The following is a 10000-nucleotide window of genomic DNA, read 5'->3' on the forward strand; positions in this document are numbered from 1 at the left end:
TCTCTCACACACACATACATGTGTACTATGTACGTTTGTGTGTGTATATATGGATGTATGTATGTATCTTTTATTTTTAACTTGTTTCAATCATTAGACTGCGGCCATTAGACTGCGGCCATGCTGGGGCACTGCCTGAATCGAACCTAGTACTTAATTTTTGTTAGCGTCTGGTACTCATTCTATCAGTCACTTCTGCCAAACCACTAAGTCTCACGGACGTAAACACACCAACACCATTTGTCAAGCAGTAGATGAGGGAAAAACACGGACAATGACAAACACACACACACACACATATACATTTATATACATACATATATATATATACATATATATACATACATATATATATATATATATACATACATATATATATACATATATATACATATATATACATATATACATATATATATATACATATATATATATATATATACATATATACATATATATATATATATATATATATATATATATTATATATATATATATATATATATATATATATATATATATATATATATATATATATATATACTCATTACTCTTTTACTTGTGTCAGTCATTTGACTGCGGCCATGCTGGAGCACCGCCTTTAGTCGAGCAAATTGACCCCAGGACTTATTCTTTGTAAGCCTAGTAATTATTCTATTGGTCTCTTTTGACGAACCGCTAAGTTACGGGGACGTAAACACACCAGCATTAGTTGTCAAGTGATGTTGGGGGGGGGGGGGGGCTTTGGTCGGCCCGAGGCTATAGTAGAAGACACTTGCCCAAGGTGCCACGCAGTGAGACTGAACCCAGAATCATGTGGTTGGTAAGCAAGCTACTTACTACAAAGCCACTCCTGCACCTATTATATATGAAAAGTTTTTTCCTACTTTTTTAATTACAAACTCTTTGATCAGATCCTCACTATAACACCATGAACACTTTGAAATTATATTTCCAATCATAGAAACCACTTTGAATATTATCTTAGCAAGTTTAAAGTGATTTTCTTTTGTGCCATGAATCATTTACCATTTTTGTACCTCCCCCCCCCCCCCCGAACTCTGCTTCTCTTGATGCCCTAAGCACATGCTGATTTTGCTTAATGGTTAATCTAGCACTCTGAAGAAAAGCATGAGTGATGAGCAATAAGATGTTTGCACAGGAGAGATGGATATCTCTAAAAGAGTGACCAGAAGGTGAGGCTGGAGTTGGGTTGGCTGAAGGTGGGTTGGCTAAAGGTGGGATTGGCTGAAGGTGGATCGGCTGAAGGTGGGTTGCCTGTCAGTACCTGAGAGTGAAAGGAAGGGTTGTATGAGATCCCAGAACATCACAGGCAGTCCCTTAATTAAGATTCTTCTGTCAAATGTAATGCTTGTTTATTCACATTGTTTTGATATTCCAATGATGTGATTGTTTACTTTTTGAATGACATTGCAGGGTAGGGGTGAGAGGCCTGATCTGTCTCAATTTGAACATAAAGCTGGTAGAAATTTTTGGGCCGGATATGGTCAGTTTTGGATATTAGAAGGGATATAAATTTAGCATTCGGATTACCCTGTCAAATGTAATGTGTATTCATTCAGAAATTTTTGTTTTTTGTGGATTTTGAGAAATTGATGATTTGATTGTTTATTTTTAGAATGACAGTGCAGGGATGGTGTGAGAGACCAGATTTGGCTGGTTTGCAAATTAAACAGGTAGAATATTTTAGTTGGATGTGGCCACTTTAAATGCTTATGGGTTAATATCCTGGCATTATGAAGCGTGAGGAAGTGGGTTAGTAAAGTATGGGATAGACATCTGTTGCTCCTACATACGCGGGGTTGCTTTAGACTGAGTAAGAAGAAGGGACGATGGGGTAATGTAAAGGTATCAAAACACATGTCTGCATACATACATACATACATACATACATACATATATAAATGTATATATATATATATATATATATATATATATATATATATATATAGGGTGGCCTAAAAGTAGGTTTACAGTTGTCACATAGGCATTTTAAATTTCTTTTAAAACATTTTATTACATTTAAATTTCTATCTTACAATCATATCATATATCATCATCATCGTAATCATCATTTGACATCCATGCTCCATGTTGGACGGTTTGACAGGATCCAGTGTATCCAAGGCATTGAGCTCTAATATCTACTTTGGCAAGGTTTTTACAGCTATACTGTGTGTGAGTATACACACACACACACATTTATAGATAGATATATATATATCTATATACAGTGGGCTTCTCTCAGTTTCTGTCTACCAAATCCACTCACAAGGCTTTGGTCGGCCCAAGGTTATAATAGAAGACACTTGTCCAAGGTTCCACACAATGGGACTGAACCCAGAACCCATGGGGCTGGGAAGCAAAACAGAAAGACCACAAGGAGAAAAGTTAGACGGAAGCAGAGCAAATGGAAAAACTAGATGAAAACTTAACGGATGTGAAATTTAGACAAAAATATGATACATGGAATAATTGCAGCTAATTTCCTCATCAGTCACTGACCCACGATATCATAGTGGTTTCGCGATGGCGCAAAACCACTATGGTATCTTGGGTCATTGACTGACAAGGAAATCAACCACAGAATAAAGTGAGTGAGTGTGTGTGTGTGTGTGTGTGTGGAGGCACATGGTCTAGTGGCTAGAGCAGTAGGCTCCCAGGTTCGAATCTCAGACTGGGTGATGTGTGTGTTTATGAGCAGAAACACCTTAAAGCTCCATGCGACTCCGGCAGAAGGTAATGGCAAACTTCTACTGACCCTTGCGCCACAGCGTTCCCTCACTCTTTCCTCCTGCATCTAACAGCTCACCTGTGAGGGACTAGCGTCCCATCCAGGTGGGGAACCTATACGCCAACGAAACTGGGAAACCAGCCTTTATCAGCCAGGCATGGCTCGAGAAGGAACAAACAGCACATATATTCATACATATATATATATGTATATATATATATATTTCTGTGTATATACAATAGTATATTGTATTACATCTGTATTGTTCAAAAGTCTCCCTTCATTCAGTGTTATTGGAATTATGTCCCTTTTTTTGATCTTTTCAGATTTGAATTCCGTTCATGAAGGGAGGGAGATTTTATCTGCTAATTGCGTGGATAATCTCAGTTATTCAAAGTTTTGCTTTTTTTTTTTTTTTTTATTTCAACTCATTAAATTATATGATACAGAAGTGTGTGCAGCCCTATTGGTGTCTGTAAACAAGGATTGGTACGTCAAGGTCATTTAGTGCTAAGGTGTCTTATTCCTTATAAATTAATAGGAGAGAGGTGTGAGGAGAATGAATATGCAGGTGGTGGTGGTGGTGGTGGTGATGGTGGTTGTGGTAGTGGTGGTGGTAATGGTAGTGGTGGTGCTTATGGTAGTGGTGGTGGTGGTGGTGGTTTTTTTGCAGAAGAGAGAAGACAGCTGCATATGTTCGTGTTGTTGTTGGAATGGTAGATAGGAGAGGTGTGGTTTATATGCTGTTGTTGTTGTTGGTGGTGGTGGTGGTGGTGGTGGTGGTGGGTGATGGTAACAGTGATAGTAGTTATGACTGTGGTTATAGTGGTAATAGCAATGGTACCAGTCACCATAGTAGTAGTAAGTAATAGCCATTGTAGTAGTAGTAGTATTAGTGTTTAGGATGGTTGTAAAAGAAACAGTGTTGCTGTTGTTGATGGTGTTGGTGGTGGTGGTGGTGGTTGTAATACTTTACTATATTATAAAGTTTGATTAGTAATGGTGCTGCTGGTGGTAGTAGCCATTGTAGTAGTAGTAGTAGTAGTAGTAGTAGTTAGTTTACTATGTTATAGTAACAAGGCAAACAAATGTAGTATTTCATAGTTGAAATAGTCATACGTACATACATACATACGTGTATGTGTCTGTATACATATGTATGCATATATATATATATGCATATGTAAATATATTACCTCCACATGCACTCATACACATATGTATATGTAAATATATGTATGTGTGTGTGCGTGCGTGTGCACACACATACTAGAATCTTCACCTGTCTATGATATTGAACTATACATATACACAATGGGCTGCTGGAAAGTTCCTGGCTTTAAGGGAGTCACAAAAGGTCAGGTTGGAGGCCCAACTTTCTCAGTTCTTTTATAGGGCTTAGAAAAAAAAACTGAAGGATTGCTGCAATAAGGGTGTGAATCTGAGAGGGGAATATGTTGTATAAAATCATAATTAACTGATCCTCCTGAATTTTCTTCTACCCAAAGCCAGGAACTTCCCAGCACCCTCTTGTATATCCATCCATACGTACATAAATTCATGCATACCTGTATACATAGATACATACAACAATCGTACAACATATATACATTCATGCATACATACATATATATATATATATATATATATATATATATATATATTCATTAGAAATGCAGAGACGCCTATAATAGGACATCTACTCGCTAGAAATAGCAGCAAAAATACTACATACCACAAAAGTTAGGGATAATTTCGAAAGGAAATGAAAAATAAAAACTTTTACCAATCTATATTCTGTACCATGGTTTCGAGTCAATTTTAGTAAGATAAAGATTATATCTTACAAGGTCAGACTTTATATATATATATATATATATATATATATATACATATGATTAATCTTTTACTCTTTTACTTGTTTCAGTCATTTGACTGTGGCCATGGTGGAGCACCACTTTTAGTCGAACAGATCGACTCCCACCAGGACTTATTTTTTGTAATACTAGTACTTATTCCGTCGGTCTCTTTTGCCGAACAGCTAAGTTACGGGGACGTAAACACACCAGCATCGGTTGTCAAGTGATGGTGGCGGAAACAAACATAGACACACACACACACACACAAATATATATATATATATATATATATATATATATGTACGATGGGCTTCTTTTAGTTTCCTTCTACCAAATCCACTCACAAGGCTTTGGTTGGCCTTAGGCTAATAGTAGAAGACACTCACCCAAGGTGCTACGCAGTGGGACTGAACCCATGACCATGTGGTTGGGAAACAAGCTTCTTACCACACAGCCACGTCTATGCCTATATATACATATATATACATACACACACACACACACACACATATATATATATATATATACATATACATACACACACACACATATATATATATACACACAGGCACACACACACGCCCCTCTTACGGTTATGCTATAGTACAGTTTGGTGCAACAGCAATAAGCTGTACTGGTGCTGCACACATTGTAACACCATACACCTGCAGTATTGTGTATTTCTATACTTTATCGATGCGTTTAGGTCGTTGACATCTCTCACTTGCAACATCTTCTTTGTATTTGTTTTTTTAGTTTTTTTAGTTTTTGGTTTTTGTTTTTATATGCTGGAGAGAGGATTAACAAGAGGTTTGTGCTTTTCGCTTGAGGAATATGGAGGAATGCGGAGCAAGCAATTCCCAAGACCCAGTCTTCAGTGGTGTGCCTGCGTTGCTGATGAAGCTGTTTTGTTTCGGTTTTTTTACTGTAGTGTTGATTGGTGTGTATTCTTTGAGTCTATGTTTTTTTTGTGTGTGTGTGTCTTTGTGTTTGGCCCCCCACCACTATTTGACAACCATTGTTGGTTTGTTTACATCCCTCCAACTTTGCCATACGACAAAAAAAGAGTTACTGGATAGAATAAGTACTGGCGTTGATTTGTGTGACAAAACTCTTTCAGATGATGCTCCAGCATGGTCACAGTCTAATCACTGAAACAAGCAAATGATAAAAGAAGCATATACTATCGGCTTCCACACAGTTTCCATCTGCAAAATTAAGTCACAATGCATTGGTCAACCAAGGGCTGTAGTGGAAGGCACTTGCCCAAGGTACCACAACCCGAGACTGAACCCAGAACCATGTGGTTGGGAAGTAAGCTTGTTAGACAAAACAACAACAGCAACAACAACATCCTGAGGTCAAATACTGACGAGATTGGTTTCGATTTTAGAGAGATCAATACACCTAGAACCAATCATATATTGGTGTTCATTTAATTGAATATATGTTCTCTCACAAGTTCTGTGAGCAACAGCCAGTTTTATCGCCTCTGTCTTCCATACCAGAACAAGGTGGAGTAATTTAAATCAAGCAAAAATATCGGATTTGCATCGTTTGTTTGTTTATGTTTTCGGTGTTTTGTTTTTTATTATATTATATATTTGGTGTAATATACTTTTTTCTCTTCTTTCTTTTCCTGCAAATCAAATTTATGCTTTCAGGAGAGTTCATTCTTTGGTCTTGGTTTAACCCCTTGGCTTTCAGATTATTCTGTGAAATGTAATGCTTATTTGTTCCACATTGTTTTGAATTAATAATGCATTGTTTCGTAGTTTTGCGATTTCAATGATGTGATTGTTAATTTTTGGGGTGACATTGTAGGGCAAGTGTGAGAGGCTGGATCAGGCTGTTTTGATCATAAACCAAGGTAGAATATTTGACCCTAATAAGGCTGGTTTAAATGCTAAACCCTCTAGCATTCAGATTAACTCTGTCAAATGAAATGATGATTATTTTTTTTTCTTTTATCTTTTACTTGTTTCAGTCATTTGACTGTGGCCATGCTGGAGCACCAACTTTAGTCAAGCAAATCGACCCCATAGCTTATTCTGTGTAAGCCTTGTACTTATTCCATCGGTCTCTTTTGCCTAACCGCTACGTTACGGGGACGTAAACACACCAGCATCAGTTGTCAAGCGATGTTGGGGAGACAAACACAGACACACAAACATATACACACATACACACACACATATATATATATATATATATATATATATATATATATATATATATATATATATATATATACATATACAACGAGCTTCTTCCAGTTTCCGTCTACCAAATCCACTCACAAGGCTTTGGTCGGCTCGAGGCTATAGTAGAAGACACTTGCCCAAGGTGTCATGCATTGGGACTGAACCCATGACCATGTGGTTGGTAAGCAAGCTACTTACCACACAGCCACTCCTGCACCTATATTCACATTATTTTGAATTAATCATGGATTATTTTAGCTTGAAGGTTTCAATGATGTGAGTGTTAATTTTTTGAATGACATTGTAGGGCAAGTGTGAGAGGCTGGATCAGGCTGCTTTGATCATAAAACAAGGTAGAATAGTTGACCCTAATAAGGCTGGTTTAAATGCTAGAAAGTGAAGTCCAAACCAGACAGATATGCATGGTTCTTGTATGAAGGTCTGATCTTGGGTCTTTTATAATTGACGATTATGTGCAGAAATTTGAACTCCAGCACTCTCTTTCTCTCTCCGCCCTCTCTCTCTCCCCCCCCTCTCCCCCCTCTCTCGTTTAAATATTTTATTTGACAGAAATAATTTGTGACAGCAACTCCACCAATCAATTCACTAGCAGCTCATCAAACATACACACAAAGACACACTGACACACACACACACGGACACATGCTTGCGTGCACAAACACACACACACACACATACACACACTCGCACATGCACACCCACATGGATACGTGCTTGCGTACACACACACATACACACACTCGCACATGCACACCCACATGGATACGTGCTTGCGTACACACACACATACACACTCATACACACACTCACAAACACACACATACACACACTCACACACACTCATACACACACTCACAAACACACACATATACACACTCACAAACACACACACGCAAAGTATCTTTTATTTTTGTTCAGCTTCTGAGCAGACAAATAATCAATGCAACTCTCACTGCATCCATCCTGTCCTTCATTCAGTCATAATGTATCTAGGACTACATTATGTAATGTTATGGCCATAATAATTATCATCGTTGGACTTTGTTTAGCCCTAGGTCGGTCCTGATCCAGCAGACCTATAATCAATACTGCCCTAGCTGTGACTATCTTAATCTTTTATTCTGACACTATGTACCTTGGACTACATCATATTATGTGGTAGATTATAATCAGTACCAATAGACTTATAATTGGTGTTATTGTTGTTTTACATGTTTAGTCCCCAGATCAATGCTGATCCGACGGATCTATAATCAATATTGCTCTAGCGAGAAATATCCTGTCTTTTATTCGGCCTTAATGTACCTAGGATTCCATTATATAATGTGATGGCCTTAGTATTCACTATTGATGTACTATAATTGTTGTTGTTGTTCATGTTTATAGCCCGTGGTCAGTCCTGATCCAGCAGACCTATGATCGATACTGCTCTAGCCAGGACCATCTTGTCTTTCCTCCTCCTCCTCCTCCTTCTTCTTCTTCTTCCTCTTCTTCTGCTTCTTCTTCTTCTTCGTCGTCGTCGTCGTCGTCGTCATCGTCGTCGTCGTCATCGTCGTCGTTGTCGTCATCGTCATCATCGTCATCATCGTCATCATCATCATCATCATTTAACGTCTGTTTCTCCATGCTGGCATGGGCTGACCAGCTGGTGATCTTCACCAGGCTCCAATTGTCCGTTCTAGGCCTGCTTTCTATGGTCCAATGCCCTTCCTAATGCCAACCACTTTACAGAGTGGACTGGGGGGCTTTTTTACATGTCACTGGCAGATAATCACTAACGATGAAGGGCCATTATATAATTATTCTTGTTGTTGATGTCATTCATGTTTAGCCCTAGGTCAATCCTCATCCAACAGACCTATAATCCATACTGAACCCACAACCATGTGCTTGGGAAACAAGCTTCTTATGACCCACCCACTCCTGCACCCATATATATATATATATATATATCATCATCATCATCATCATCTTTTAACGTCCGCTTTCCATGCTAGCATGGGTTGGACGATTTGACTGAGGACTGGTGAAACCAGATGGCTACACCAGGCTCCAATCTGATTTGGCAGAGTTTCTACAGCTGGATGCCCTTCCTAACGCCAACCACTCCGAGAGTGTAGTGGGTGCTTTTACATGCCACCGGCACGAAGGCCAATCAGGCGGTACTGGCAACGGCCACACTCAAAATGGTGTATATATATATATATATATGTATATAAACAATGGGTTTTCCTTCAGTTTTTATTTACCAAATTCATTCAAGACATTGGTTGGCACAGGGCTATTGGTTGCCCAAAGTGCCGTGCTGTACATTGGGACTGAACTCAAAACCACGAGGCTGCAAAGTCCACTTCTTAACCACACAGCTATGCAGGCACCTGTACACATAACAACATATATAATATATACACTAATTCATTATAGTAGCCATACTATACAACAGTGTAATTGATATAATCCATGCGACATATTAAGCATTATCCTTCCATGTTTTTTATGAGACAATTTTATATATATATATATATAGATAGATAGATAGATAGATAGATAGATGGATAAGTGTGTGATTTGAAAGGGATTTGGCTGCTATTTCTAGCATGTCGAGTGACCATGTAGAGGCCTTTTACTCGGGAACTTCGACTGCAACGATGACGATGATGATAACATTTATTAAACGACATTTAAAATGTTCCCTCCTTTATTTGTAATTACAAAACACCTGTAACTAATGACAACTCACCTGTACATAGCTATTTGTTTTATTTGCTTTTATTTACACACACACAGACGTATATATATATATATATATATATATATATATATATATATATATATATATATATATATATATACTTACATGTATACACATATATGCACATATATATATATACATGTTTTATTTATTTTTATTCGTTTTATTTATAGCCATCTATTTATGTTTTTTTTATATATTTTCATTTCTCACAATCTTATTTATTTATTTATTTTTATTATTTTTATATATTTTTTGTGGTCAGGCTTCATGTTACTCTTATATATATGTGTGTGTGTGTGTGTGTGTGTGTGTGTGTGTATTATTTTGCTTTTTGCTTTTAATATATAAATTTCTGCCCTGATAAATCTCCATTTCATTCTTCTACTACAAAAGCCCCAGCAACCAC

At 37.6% G+C, this 10000-nt stretch overlaps 1 protein-coding gene across 8 annotated transcripts in view; it reads left to right on the forward strand.

Annotated features, from left to right (window-relative positions):
* The window catches only part of LOC106868625 (monocarboxylate transporter 12), a 57351-nt gene that overhangs the window by 18457 nt on the left and 28894 nt on the right, over positions 1–10000 (forward strand). The window lies entirely within an intron of this gene.

The sequence above is a fragment of the Octopus bimaculoides genome, chromosome 21, assembly GCF_046866305.1.
Source record: "Octopus bimaculoides isolate indiv1 chromosome 21, ASM4686630v1, whole genome shotgun sequence".
Classification (NCBI taxonomy): domain Eukaryota; kingdom Metazoa; phylum Mollusca; class Cephalopoda; order Octopoda; family Octopodidae; genus Octopus; species Octopus bimaculoides.